Here is a 15,274-nt window from a genome sequence, read left to right as displayed (position 1 = left end):
ATAATTTTTTTTTACTTTCATATGATTACGAAACAGTCAAAATGAAATTTAAAAATTTTTTTTGTGTCAAATCGGCAACGGCCAACTCAATTTGTACTTCAGTTTAAACGAAATTTTACTTTTAACATTTATATTTAAATAAAATTCTTTAACTTAAGTTTTATGCAAAAAAAACGAATTTTCTTTTTTAACCGAAAATAAAGAAACAAATGAACGTAAATTAAATTCGAAAAACGTTCAAAAATAATAAAAAATAAAAAACGCAACAAAATTAAGGAAAAAATCAACTGAAAGTAGAAAAAACACGTTCTTCAACTCAACAGAACAGAAATAAACTGAAGAAAAACGAAAGAAAATTTATTTCCACTCTGCAGAAAAGTGAGAACAATTTTCTTTTTTTTTGTTTTTTTTGTTATTTTCATTTTTTTAGTTTCGAGAGTTTATTTATGAAAAAACAAAAAGGGCCACCAATATTTAGTGGGAAAAGTGGCATACGTATTAATTTTATTTAGTTCTTTTTTATTTCATTTCATTTCATTTTATTTCATTTAAGCTAATGCGACAACAGAAAACTGCACAAACGTACGACAGTCTGCCTAAGCTACAGTGGAACGCATAAAACAAATTACTTCATAAATATTTAATAAACAGAACACTTTATTGCATTGGATATTCATTACGGATGTACTAAAAAGCATCCCTAGAGTGGATTGTGGACTTGAATGAAATATTACATTTTTGAAATCGGGAAAATCATTTCAAAGTAAAATTTTAAGTAAAATTAGTCGAAGTAAGAGATTTGCTAATAAACCAAAACTTATACTCCACTTCCTTATACTATAGGTGTATTCACTATTTCTTCCGTCCATCAATAGTTTGGTGCGAGCCTAATACTTCTGAATTTTCTGGGCATTGATGCATCACAGCTGTTGCATAGTTCCTTCAAAAGGTTATTAGATTTTTTAGAAGCATCCCCGTTTCCGAAACTCATGCTCTCGGTCATGAATTCCATTACCTCTTTCTCGAGATACTTACTTTTCCAGACTGTTTCCTGCGCTTTTCTCAGTGATTTGCTTAAAATCAACTTCTCTTTCAACGATATGGAAAAGCAAATGGCCTGGTGATCGCTGTGGGTGTAGTGGTTTGTTACTTTCCATCACGAACACCTTACTAATGACTGGCTGGCAAAGGTGAGATCTATGTAGGATACGCCTCTAACACTATCGAACGTTGCAATATACCCATTGTTCATTTGTGTTAGGTTTAATGAGGTTAACGTTCCTCGGCACGTCGTAATAATACTGCCCCATTCGACATATCCTTATTAATATATCTTTCGGATTCCATGATCGCAGATATTTGTAATAGCTAATCTTCAACGCTATCGTCAGGCTTCAAGTACAATGGTATGTTTACTACCTCTTTCTTCATTATATTTTGAGACTCATAGTTCGATACCTTTTGAATTATATAGAAAATTAAAACAATTTAATAGCTGTAAATTTCAAATATTCAAAATTCAGAACTCAAGTTCAAAATCAAAATTTTGCTAGTAAATTTAAAATTTACTAATTAAATTTAAATATTTAGCTGAATTGCTAAATTAGCGTACATCATTGCACGATTGCATGAACTTTTGGGTAACAATTGATATACCGCTGACCGTTTTGTAACACTTATTCACTTTGTAATATTTCTATATTAATAATTCTAATTGTTGTCTCATCAGCTGATTTTGTATGTCTGCAATTACTTTGCAAAAAGAAGCTTTAAAATAAATAAAGTTTAATAAAAAAAATACAAAAAATATAAATAAATAAATATGAACAATAATGGCTGCAGCTCTTTGTCGCTGCAAGTGAGTATATTAAATTCCGCCGCATTTAAGAACTTTTTGCCATTATATGCAGTTCAATTACAGGAATTATATACCAAACCATCGGACCGCACTCGAAACGGGTGTATTCACATCAAAAATTACTTTCACTTTATTGATGACCTCGTATTGCCTTCTGAAGAGCTGGAGCTGTTAAAAAATTCCAATTTCTTGTGTCTTCTCGTGTCCTTCTTATTTCAACCAGAAGTTGTTCTAAGAAAGAATAGAAGGACCATTTATGTCAAAAGAATACATCTTATATTTACATTATGAACTATATGGTACCTATCAAAATTCGCTAATGTTGACAGTCGGTGTTTTTATTATCTTTCCTTTAGTCACCTTTTTTGTCTGTTTATATACCCCTCATATGTTTTAGTATACCTGTTAAACGTCATGTCGAGAATGAAAACTATATCTCATTTTGACATTTTTGTACCAAAATCTTAACAGTAATGCATTATTTTTAGCGCTGTACCCAGGAAAAGTGTTAAATGAAGTTCATTTTCTATGAAAGTCGAATCTTAAATGTGGCTATTTTTATGAGAAAGTAAGACGTGTTTGCATGCCAACAGCTCTAAAGCAACTTCAAAATATTTTCAATTTTCCGGATAACAAGTCGCATTGACTTTAACACCAGCCTTTATAAAAACGATTGGAGAGCGTCCATCGGCAGTCACAGCTGCCCATACCATTACTTGAGATGGACAGTTTCTTCGGGTGGCCTTTCGTAGTCTCAAATAACAGTGAATCGGGAACAGTGAATTTTTTAATTAAATTTAAGAAAAATAAACAAAATAGAGCGTTTTACTTTGTTATTGATGTGGATATTGCTTGCTTAAATATTTGGTCATGACACTAAGTAACATTGTTCTCCATAACTAGAAACTTCTGTCAAGAGAATGCTTTGCTTTTGGCTAAATTTTTCAAAAGTATCATCTTTTGAATCTTAAGGCTGACGAAAATTGTTGGGGTTATACTGTTACAAGTTTTCGACATGAAGTTTTTACTGTGTTAATTAATAAACCTTTTTAATCACATATACAGTGGATCTCAGCTTATTTCATCCAACACTGTTTTAAATTTTTAAAACACTGTATCTTAAAAATGTATCTTAATATTAATTTGAGCATCATTAACCACTTTGTTCGTCAAAATAGGACTCAAAATATAAGCGGAAATGCACCAAATAAAATTTTCAACTCAGCTGACAAGCGATATATTGTTAGAATCATCAAGAGGAATCCAAAATGAAATGTTCCTGATATAGTCAGAAAGGTACGGATAGAACTAGGCAAGACGTGTGTAGCCGTCGATATTCTCAATAATCACAGTAAGCTGGATTACAATAAAATTATTTTCTAAGAAGAAGTTTCAACTTTCCGACTTAACTAAATAAACAGAGCGTAATAAAATAAACCGCTATATATTGGTGACACCGACGTGATCTAAACACGCAGCAGACGAACATGCCGTTGACATATTCCGATGACGAATCTGGATCCAGGCCATTACAACAAATTTTTATGTGATTTAATCAACATAACTTACATTCACTTTGATACGGCGCGGCCGCCAACGAGACATGAGGTCAGCCTACAGATCAAAGTTACCTTCTCAAACTGACGACTTCGTCAAATCGCTCGCCACTCTCAACCACTTTGACACGACGCGGCTGCCAACGAGGCAAACGACCAGCCTGCACGTCAAAGTCACTCTCCCAAGCCGACGACTTTCTCAAATATCTCCAGCCCTCTTCACTCGCAGCTATTTTGACACGGCGTGGCCGCCAACGAGGCATACGGTTAGCGTGCACGTCAAAATTTTTCAAATCCTGCATTGCTTCCCAAAAAAGCAAAGTTCACCGCCACAACAAAGCACCTATTCAGCAGTATCTAGCTGCTTCGTCTCGCTTCGACCACGTCAACATGAACATTGTCGAACCACTACCATGCTCTAGAGGTTTTCGTCACTGTTTGAAAATAATCGATCGTTTCTCACGCTGAGGTTTGCCCATTCCAGGATATTTCTGCCGAAAACATAGCCTTCACATTCTATTCCACCTGGATTTCAAGATTTGGCGTGCCATTACTCGTAACCACAGATCAGGGACGACACTTTGAGTGCTATTTTTTCAAAGAACTGTCTAAACTCCTCGGAATTCAGCAATTATGTTACGTACAATAGCTTATCACACTGTTTCTAACGGCATTATTGAAAGGTTTCACAGATCTTTGAAAGCAGCCATTAAGTGTTATCAGAATGACAACTGGGTTGATATCTTACCTCTCATCCTTCTCGGATTTAGAGTCGTAGTGAAGGAAGATATAAACGCATGCCATTCACAACTGGTTTATGGCGCTGGCTTACGTTTACCTGGAGAATTCATTTCGAAAGTAAATGGCGACCTCCCAGCCCCTCAGACAGAATTCGTGGCTAAACTGCAAAGATTTATGAACGAGTTAAGACCTACTCAAACTGCTCATCATTATAGTGGAAAGGTTTTCATTGAAAAAAATCGTTATTCGTCGGGTCAGGTTTTCGTCAAAAATTCTATGATTTGTAAACCACTACAAGCTCCATACGAAGGTCCGTTCACTGCACTTAAGCGTTTTGATAAGTATTTTGTCGTGGACATTAAAGGAAGAAAAGCCAACATCTCGGTGGACCGCACAAAGCAGCCTTCAGTGAACAATATGTTAAGGAACACGAAGTTAAGCCTTTAGTCACTGACAAGTACGATCGTAAGGTATACACTTTGCGTTACGGTAGCAAGGTGCTTTTTCGGAAGGGGGAATAATGTAGTCGTCGATATTTTTAATAATCACAGTAAGCTGGATTACAATTCAAACAATAAAAAAAAGAAAATTATTTTCTAAGAAGAAGTTTCAAGTTTCCGGCTTAACTAAATAAACAGAGCGTAATAAATAATTTTCAAGTTTAAATATAGCTTCTGTGTTTTCAATTCCGTTCAAGTACAGAAACCGCGCTATACGTAAAAAGCGGAAACTGTCCGCCGCATGCTTCGATACTCCCACTTTATTGTGGAGTAGCAAAAAAAAACCCTTCATAAGCAAAAAAATCAGAGCAGTTAGCTTGCTTATGCTAAGGAGCATGCCCAAAAAATTTGACTTCTGGAACATCATCATATTCTCAGATGAGTCAAAATTCAATATTTCTAGCTCAGATGGCATGACTTAAGTATGGCGGAAACCAAATACTGAGCTCAAAAAAGAATATTTAAAAGCTACAGTAAGGCATGGCAGTAGAAGTGTTATGGTTTGGGCCTGTATGTCAACCGCCGGCATTGGAAATCTGAAGTTTATTGATGGTAACATGAACAAAACAATATACCTCAACGTTTTGAAAAAAAATTTACTCCGAAGTGCCGTGAAACTTAGAAGTCCTGAAACATTTCGCTTTTACCAACACAATGATCCAGAACATAAGGCCGGCATCATACAATCTTGATTAATTTGGAACTGCGGACATCTGATGACATCATCGGTGCAGAGCCCAGACATGAATGTTGTTGAAACTTTATGGACAATATTGAAACAAAACATTCGGCAATATACTATTTCCAACAAAGAAGACTTAAAAATGGCTATCTCATAAGAAGAACTTGTACAAGAAAACTTGTTGGTTTAATGCCGAAGAGACTTGAAGAAATGATAAAGAAACTTGACGAAGTGATAAAAGCGAAAGGGTATCAAGTATTGACTTTGGCACCAAATGAAATTTTTTTTTTGTGGATGAAATAAACTGAGGCGTTAAAATAGGAGTTATTTTATAGTTTATGGTAATTATTTAGGTATTAAAACAAAATTTTTGGTATTTTTGAAGTATCTAAATTAAATAATAAATATTTTTCCTTAAAAATAGGATTTAAATATTTTCAATCGATGACATAGTTTTTCAGTAATAGCGTAAAAAATTTTAAAATTGGTATTGGATGATATAAGCTGAGAGTCATTGTAAGCAGATGCGGATTTTGGCAGTAACTAGGCAATGGTCTGAGTCGATGTTGGCGCCTCGGGTATATATAAATCTAATACGCTAGAAACATGTTTTCTATCCGTAAGAATGTGATAAACTTGGGATCATGATAATTTGGGAACAACCATGTCACCATGTTTATTTGGAAATGCTGAAATCTGGTATTATTAACCATCAGCGAAGGCAATCAGGCTTTTTTTTAATTATTATAAGTTTTTGTGTATTAATTAAAGAACCTGGCAATCTCACGACCAAATAAAACTGTTTATAAAAATTGTCTATGATATGATTATCTTTACCTCACGTCAGGGCGTATTAAGCTATTTAAAAAAAATTTTACCTTTGGTGGCATTTAAGCAAGTCTTTTATTAATTGTTGTGAAGTCTATTATTGAATATCTCAGACTTTGGCTTATAGTAATTCTGACCTCAAATCCTAAATGTGAAAAAAACCTTGCCCCGTTTCTCACTTTTTCTGAAGAACGATAATGCAAAATATGTATTTCTTGAGAATATTAACCAGCTCTATGGACACACCTGTAAAAAGTATTGATATTGCTTATAACGTTTGCGCAGTTCGTCAGCAGTATGCGGTGTTTTATATGATGAATTCCAAGTCCGACGCATAACCTTATGTATTAAGGTTCGGTGGACACAGTTTGCTAAGCATCTATGATGTTAGCTGTCGAAAGAAGGTTAAGTTATGAATATGTTGTTATATATAAAAGATGGAATATGGAAGACATGTAGTTTGAACAACATGAAGCCATAAGCTATAAACTACACAACACGTTTTGTTTTGGATTTACTGAGAAACAAATTTTCCGGACATTTAATTCACGCTTTGATGATTAACAAAATCTGTAATTTATGGTTTTTTTATAGAGATACGAAAAAGATCGAATTCATGCAAAAAATTTTTTAAAGTCTTGCCGAGTTATTGGCAGTTGTGTGCCGACAAGTCATTCAAAAGTATTCAATATTATAAGATATACCACGGAGAATATTGGATTATTGAAATTTGATCGAATATTGAACTATACGTGGATTTTAATTACGCGAATTTTTATAGTTACAAAATAAATATAATAATTTATTAACGGGATAATTGGTCAATTTAAATAGAAATAAAAACACTAATTTATTATTTATATGTAAAAACTTTATTAAAATATTTATTTTTTGTTTAGTTTCATTGAAGATTTTTTTTATCCTCAATTTATAAATTATTTATTGAATCTTTCATTAAGAAACTGACAATAAGTGGATCAAATTTTAAAACCACATTTTTTTCCCAGGCTATTGCTTTGGAAAAAACTATTGAGACATTAAATTATTTATAATAAAATAAGATTGAAAATTAAAATTTAAATTAAAATTAAATTCCCTGAAGATGGCTATCGAAAATAATCGAAATATTGGAACAGTTACTGCACTGCTTACAACCACTATTGATACACAATAACCTCAGAGTGAGGAAAAGAAAGCTGATCTACAGCCAGATAACCAGACCAGCACTACTCTATGGGTGTGTCGCATATAGTAAAGATGCCAACTTTACTATTCAGAAGCTGCAAGTTGTTCAAAGTCAGGTTCTCCGAAGACCCTTCAAAGTGTCTTAATACATTCGCACAAATAACACGCTAAGTGATCTTAGAATAGACCCGGTCAAAAAATACATTAGGAATAGAGCCCTGAAGCTATTCGCGAAAACCGACAGGCTGCCCTACTTAGCACTATCTAATCTCAGCATAATCTCTAACCGTACGGAACGGTACCCGGATCTTAGATCACTCATCGAATAATCACGAAGATTTTGTGGAATATATAAATTAGTCAGTAAGAAGAGTGGGACTCTAAAAGACTTTCGTACGCTTGTAAATAAGACAATGAACTGTCAGTGAATTAATTTTGAGCTTCCTATCATTAATGATTTGACATTAATCGAATCTGATTTTGATTGAGTATCTACTAATATTCATATTTAAAGATGCTTAAAAAACATCGTAAGCACCTATTTATAGTTTATTAAACACATATTTTAAATTTTGTTAACACTTCTTAAAATCCTGTCTTTAATTATCTACCATCAATATAATCATTAATACAGGTCGTAATATTTCATTGTGTCGATAATAAATGACCTGCAAATTTATATTACCACCAAAAACTATACATAAAGATCTATGTCGCACTCTTTTATATGTTTAGTTTAGGTATATCTAACAATATATTCCTTTTGTTATAGAGAATTGAGAGAAAAATCCGTTCATTAGAAACTATAACCATAACTTTCAAAATTGCATTAATGTCAAGCAATTTAATAAAATAAGTTTTTTCAAAAAAATTTGTATGGAAAATTCATAATTAAAAATTAAGATTGACTTTGGGTCATTTGGCTAATGAACGCTGACTCAAAGCTTTAAATTTGGCATGGCACGAGTTCAATCCCTGATACTTACAGTCTCAAAAAAATTATGCTGCATTTTAAATTTCGTTATGCAGTAAAGTAATAATTCTCATCTAGTTAATATGCAACATTGTTATAAATATTATTTGGCATTTTTTAAAGTTGTAAAAAATTAAATACATAAATTTTTCGTGCCTTGCTTTCACTTTTACTCTTTATATTGATAGGATCGTCTTGTAGTGCGTTCATTGTTTTGCAAGAAACAATGATAGATATACCCATAGATATGCCCATAGATTTGCTCATAGATATGCCCATAGATATGCCCATAGATATGCCCATAGATATGCTTTTATTTAAATAGGAGAGTCGCGCTTTATTAAAGGGACACCGTTCATACAGTAGATGTTTGAGCTTTGACCTTTAAGATTGTTCTTTATTCATAATATCAGAACAGACCATTAATTGTGCTTAAATAAGCTTCGGTGCATTCCAACCTAATGTAAACTAAGACTTTTTTCCCAAAGGAGGTGCACATATTAGAACAAATAAATTTAATGTCATATGGCAGACATACTTTAATTGAATAGGCATGCTTATGTAGAATAGCATAATAGGAGCGTTATTTGCATTAAAAAATAAGGCATGATTTGAAACTTTTTTGAATGTATTCTGAAATGAGTTACAGATGTCCCATTTGCTTTAATTTTGCTTGTAAATATGAACGATTAATTAAGAAATAATTGATTAAAAGCATATAAACTTCCTAGAACTGACACCACCACAATTTAACCTTTCTCACGTAAAGGGTGGAGATAAAAGCTATTTATGTTTTGAAAAAACTCTAAGTATAAATAAAAAATAAGGGTACCTCATGATTTAGTTCCATCAAAAAGCAATTACTAAACAGCTATTTTCTAGCCTTCTTTATAAAAATAGATTATTTTCACGTTTGAGCCGGCTCTACATCTATCATAAGTTAACCGATAATGTTCAAATTCCAAATTTGCATTTTTGCAGTTGAAATAAAAAGATATCGGGAATATTCGCTGGATTTTCAATTTTCAAAAGTGGGTGGACTATACTTCTCTGGCACATAGGTAATAGAAAAATATAATAATGTACTTATCGTAGACGAAAAATAACAAACTGTACATATCAAACATTTTAAGCGAATATCATCAAATTCTAGCTATAAAAAAAAAAAAATTTTTAAGTGTTTAAAATAATAATTTTACCTAAACAAAATTCAAAACAAATCTTTGTAATATTCACGGTCTCAAACACATTGGCAAAATGTGTTGAATTGATATTGAATAAGTTAACCGCATAAAAATTCAACGACTTCCCGGATTTGGTTTTGTCATACGAAAGTGTAAAAATGATCCATTTGTAAAAAAGCTACTCATCGGTACATATAACTGAAGGTATCAAGCCATTGATCGGACGGACTGAAGAAAGCTACTGTACGAGACCATGAGTGACTTACATCTATAACATTTATTAGTTAGTAATGAATTAATAGTTACTTAATAGTTACTTATTCAATAGTTACTTATAAATTTTCATAGCTGCAAATACAAAAATTTGGATTATTGAAATAACCAAAAAATGCCCATGTCCTCATTATAAAAATATTTGATGCAATTATTCAAACCATAAACTATACACATGATAAATGAGAATGCTTTTTGACGTGCTACTAAAATAGTGCTGCCACTCAGGACATCAAAATAATTAACCCATAATGTAACCCATACCCATAAATCTGCAAAAGATTCAAAGCACAAATTTCATGTTTTTCAAAATATTATAACTTTTTTAAATTTGATCTTGATATAGTCTATTGGGAGATCGGTACTTTTGACTTCCAGGAAGGTTTGCAAAATACCGCTCTGTGGCTGCCATCAGAACTGCATTTGATGAGAAACTTTTTTCACGTCAATAGAAACTAAATTTAGTACTAAACTTTATGTCGCAAATATTTGCACTTTAATGGACTTGTGGTGATAACGCAGTATCACTGCAATTACAACAGACTAATTAAAAAAAAGACTTTTTCAACTATCTGAGCTGATGCATTACAAAATCATTTTTTTTTCTCTAAATCGTTTCTTTTTTTAAATGCATTTAATTTGTCAAAAAAAAGCAATAATAAACTGAGTTTATTGTTTTAACAACTTGAAATTATTCTACCAACAGACTTACTTCTGCTTTTTAAAAATCGATCCCAATAATTTCTGAGCCGATTGGTAACCCTAAATTCTTTCGAGGTTAAAGAAACGGCGTTCACACTACTTTTTCTCCTTTTATATCGATACAGATCTTATTCATAGTTAGTTGCTAAACTGTGCACAAAATCCTTTTTTTTTTAATGCGTTAGGTGCTGTTGACAACATCGTATTCGAAGATTTTTGTTGAATTCCCTCAAAAAAATAATTTGGTTGATCAAACCAGATTTTAACGAAATATCGGATCAAAATATTCTTACTAGACACATCATTTTGGGTCACCATATCACATGTTGGTTTTCATGTCTTCTTTACCACATGAGCTAAAATTTCTCTAAGAAAATGATCAGGTCAATTTAACTAGTATGTGGTAAGAGTGTTGTCAGCGAACGTAACGCCTATTGTGACACAGCTTTTAGGAATCCAGTGGGGCAATCAACGCTATTTCAAACCTATATTGTGTATTTTTGCGATGATTTTTGGATGAACAGTTATTAGACGTCCTTCACGTACATCGTTGTTAACGCTTACACAAGCACTTTTAGTAAATCTGCCTCACTTCAGTACGAGTATCTATTGCGCATAAGGTATGTTCTTATGAGATTTTTTTTTTTTTTTTTTTTGCTTCCCTTTATTATACAACTGCCAAAATTTAGCATTTAGTATACATTTTTACATAATGGAACTTCAAGTAATAATTCAAAAACAAGATTAAGAATTATATGAGTGAACTATTAATAGTGGATAAAAAGAAAACTTTTCTTTAAATTATATAAACTAAATATTATAAATAAATAAAAATAATGGATAGATGATATAATAAATGAGTCAATTAAATAGACTGCTATGAGTTTACTATGAATATATTAGTTAGTTTGCTAGTTCTGATGGAAATAAGCGTTTCAATCTTCTGTTATGTGTAGCTTCGTCATTAGGTAGCTGCCTCATTGTTGGGTTAGGATGGAAAAGTAATCTGTCTGTGTGCTTTTTACTATTTTTTCGGATAATGTCTGCAACGAAGGGTATCTTTAAATCGCGATGAATGTCATAGTAAGCACTTTAATGAACTTTTACCATATAGTAGCATAAACATTTAAATTTTTTATTCATACATACTGAAACTTCAAAAAGTGTTTGGATGTAGCATACTAATGTTTCCTTAATGTAAAATTACTGTAAAATGTATATATATCCTGAATAGTTATTCGGTGGATGTGAGTGTTTGATAACATGAATACTTGTGTACAATTAGTTTTTCTATGCAATTAGGAGATATTAATTAATTTATTAGTATCTGAAATATTTTAAATTTTATAATAAAAATGTATTAAATTATAAGGTTTAATAACAAAATAAAAAGAAAATTCAGAAAGGAGCCTGTAACTCCTCGGGAAGGTATGCAGATCTGAGGTCAATTATTGCTTAGTCTGATGAAGTGATAAACAATACTCCAGTGAAGGCGTAAAGAGGGTTTTTAAAAATACCTCGACTTAAGAAAGAGTAAAAGTGCTTAAGTTCACTGGCTCAAATAGCTTCAACATAATAAATAAGGTATGATAACAAAATAAAAAGAAAATTATAAAAAACGTACATTAATATCGAATACTATAAGATTTATAATTACACTAATTAATCATTCAAATAAAGTGTTCTGAATAACATTAATAATCTGAAAAATATTGATATATGACATAAGCAATTGTATAAACTTCGTTCATATATTCCTGAGTTAAGTTTCATCGGTTTATGCAGCATTTAATATGATATTAATAAATTAAATATGATAATATTTAATATAATAAATGAAAGTTGTAAAATACTTTTAAAACTATTAATATATATTTTATACTCAAAATATTTTTATCAATCAAATTTTTTTATCATTACACAAATACTTATAGAATCTTTTCAAAAAAACTTTTTCACATTCCCAATAATTGACTTATTTAAATAATATAGATACTTTCATCAGTTGCCACTCCAAAAAATTTGAATTAACCCATTTCGTACCTCCGTGTGGTACACTACACGATTAGCTTTGTATATTTTTTAAAAATATATGAAAGTAATTAATTCAATGTATTATATTTTTGTTACTTAGTTTGATATCTTAATAATATAAAAACACGTATTTCGAACAGTTTTCATCTGTTCATGAGTTTACCTGGTCTGAAAACAAAAGTGTCCAAAAAATGCCTTTTTTAATTAAATGAAAATTAAAATAAATAGAAATAAAAACCAATATATTTGTCATAATATGTGTTTGGAAAAGTCCAAATATAATTTTCGTAATTTTTGCCGGCGCCATAGTAACAATTCCGTGCCGCTAGACGCCGGCAAAAAAGGCGTGTGGTGAACCACTGGGTCCCATAATACTATAATGATAAAATAATGCAATATCAATGTTTAACGTTCGATAATGAAATAAAATGAGAGTAATCTCTCTAATAAATATCATACTCTTCTGATTTACTCAAACTTATGTTTTTTTACTATGCATAATAGTAATAAATCTATTTTGATATTTGATTGCTGGTTGAGTTAGTCTGAATTTGATTGTTTTATACAGGGCTTACATTTGTTCATGCTAAAAGTTCTGTTGTCATTATTTTACTGTAAATAAAATTAAGATATCTAAGAAATCAGGAACTATTGCAAATTATTGACAATTGGAGCGAAGATGACTCATTAGTGCCAAGTGTCACTCGGCTACCTATTGAATGATAATGTTTGCCACTTGATAATGTTGCTGGTGAATCGGACAATAAAATGATTGACGATGATGGAATATCAACAAACATTATATGCGACTTTAGAATTTTGTTCCTTTTTTTTGAATTCCGTTTGTCTAATTGTGAGAGAGTATTTTGGTACTATTAAAGTTGTATACAAATCAAATGCATAAGATTATGGTGGTCTTGTAGAAATGCCTAACTAATACGTTTCGGTTATAAGCTATGAACCCTTTCTTCGGATAATGGGTATATTATCCGATTTCTGCCATACTCCGCTGAGTAATTGGAAATCAATGCATTTGTTGTAGAGGAATTATTGAGTCATTGTAAGCGTCCATTGCAACATACTGTATGATTCCGTTGAACCCATAGTAAATATGCAACGCTATTCCAGAGAGAAAAAATATGTTGGTGTTCCACAGCCTCGAGTTATCAACAGCTTCAATCGACAAATGGGTGGCGTCGATTTACATGACAATGGAGTTGGTAACTATCGTATCGGGAAGAGAAGCAAAAAGTGGTGGTGGTCATTATGGGTTTAGTTAAACACTAAATAGCCCTTTAGTAAAGCCTTGGAAACTACATTGCTTTGTCGCTGCTTCTACCAATACAAAACCGATGCCTCAGTTAGATTTCAAGAATTTCATTACCAGAAACCTTCTTCTTGCATCAGAGAACTCAATGTTCATTACAGAAGCTACCGCTTACGATGATTTGAAAAAGAAAAGTCACAGTGCAGAAGATGTTTATCATCCGGAACCGGTATGCATAAAAAACTCCCATAAAAACTCAAAATTGCCACCGCTTTATTGTTCCTACACCAAAAGCCACAGTTTTTATCTGTGAAAAGTGTTATTTAAATGGTCACGTAGAAAATTGCTTTAAAATTTTCCATGAAAATAAATAATATTACATTGATCGTAGACACGACACAAGTAAGCTTATTTCTTTCTACATAATACAGAACATATGTAATACTTCAAATATATTTTTTGATTAAAAAATATTTGAAAAGCATAAGACAATGATACTGACTTCAACATAAAAGTAACTAAATACGATATTTGCGAACAAAACACATATAAAAATGTTTATATTATCGAAGAGAGAAAAATGTGCTATGGGTCCCAGTGTGTGGTTGACCACACAGCACTTTTCCGGAAAACTACTTTTCAAAAAAAAATTTATTTATGCAGGGAATTTTTTAACTTAATAAAACTTTTCATATTCTTATTTTATATTTTTTTCACCATAAAACTCCAAGTTAAAACTTGCCTGGTACTTAATGTGTTAAAGGATACTGACATTATTGTTAAATGCTAACTTCATTATAAGGCTCATAAGTAACTTTACAAAATATACATGCATATATTTTTGAGACAATATTTTCATTTATCCAATTTATGTGACATGCAAAAGACCACTAATAGTCCAATATTTTACTCCTATTTGAACTTCGAAAACAACGAGAGTTTGATCTGTAGAGTCTAATCGTTAAACTATTATAAATACCTTATCGAATCAGAGTTTTGAAAAAATTAGTACCGAGAACATTTTATAGATACTTCTCTCACACACATCAACGATTTATAATGAGAATACGGCGAACTTCGTCACTACTCGCAGAGCACTAAATCTTATCAAAATCATATAAAGAATGTTTGTTTAGAAACATTGAACAAAACCAATAGTTCGCAGTATAAAACACTGTTTTGTAATAATAATGAAAAGTATTAAAGAACATTATTCTTTTAATACTTTCGCTAATGATTTTAAAGTTTGGATAAACACTGTTTTCTTCAAATACCTAATATTATCCGGAAGTAAGATATAAATCGCGCAATATACCAACATCTAGCCTCTCCTCAACAAGTCGACCAATAAGGCTTCTCGTGGCTAACCTGTTACTACAAATTACAGACGACGCGCCGAGCAAGGACCAGCGTAATAAGTTCTCTGCCTGAAAGTGCCTCTCTCAAAATTGTCTTCCGTAAACTTTTTAAGTTTCCGGTCATATCTTATGA

General features: G+C 31.8%; 1 long non-coding RNA gene across 1 annotated transcript; it reads left to right on the top strand.

Moving 5' to 3' along the window:
* The first annotated feature begins 267 nt into the window (after positions 1–267).
* On the top strand, positions 268–785 carry LOC119687891. The gene is made up of 3 exons (XR_005253278.1): positions 268–378; positions 431–495; positions 554–785. It is a non-coding gene; the product is annotated as an uncharacterized LOC119687891 (long non-coding RNA).
* Positions 786–15,274: the final 14,489 nt, after the last annotated feature.

Source organism: Teleopsis dalmanni, chromosome X, assembly GCF_002237135.1.
Source record: "Teleopsis dalmanni isolate 2A chromosome X, ASM223713v2, whole genome shotgun sequence".
Classification (NCBI taxonomy): domain Eukaryota; kingdom Metazoa; phylum Arthropoda; class Insecta; order Diptera; family Diopsidae; genus Teleopsis; species Teleopsis dalmanni.
Note: the sequence above shows the minus strand (reverse complement) of the source record. Positions and strands in the feature narration are given on the sequence as shown.